We start from the raw sequence: 235 nt of genomic DNA on the forward strand, positions 1-235 counted from the left end.
ATGAGAGTGAGTGTTAGCGCATGTGAAGAGAGACACAGTAATGTTAATGGTAATTAGAAATTTTCGAAATCAACTTTACCCAGAAACTTACCAGCGACGCACTTTGGTGTTAACATTTCAAATGTCGATCTATGCCCCGTGCCCTTTGCCCTTTTAAGAATTATCCCGTTCAACCTTTATTCACGGCCCAAACATTCCTCCCTCGCGACTGAGTGGCAGTCTAACCTCGCGCATC

The sequence above is a fragment of the Penaeus monodon genome, chromosome 33, assembly GCF_015228065.2.
Source record: "Penaeus monodon isolate SGIC_2016 chromosome 33, NSTDA_Pmon_1, whole genome shotgun sequence".
Classification (NCBI taxonomy): domain Eukaryota; kingdom Metazoa; phylum Arthropoda; class Malacostraca; order Decapoda; family Penaeidae; genus Penaeus; species Penaeus monodon.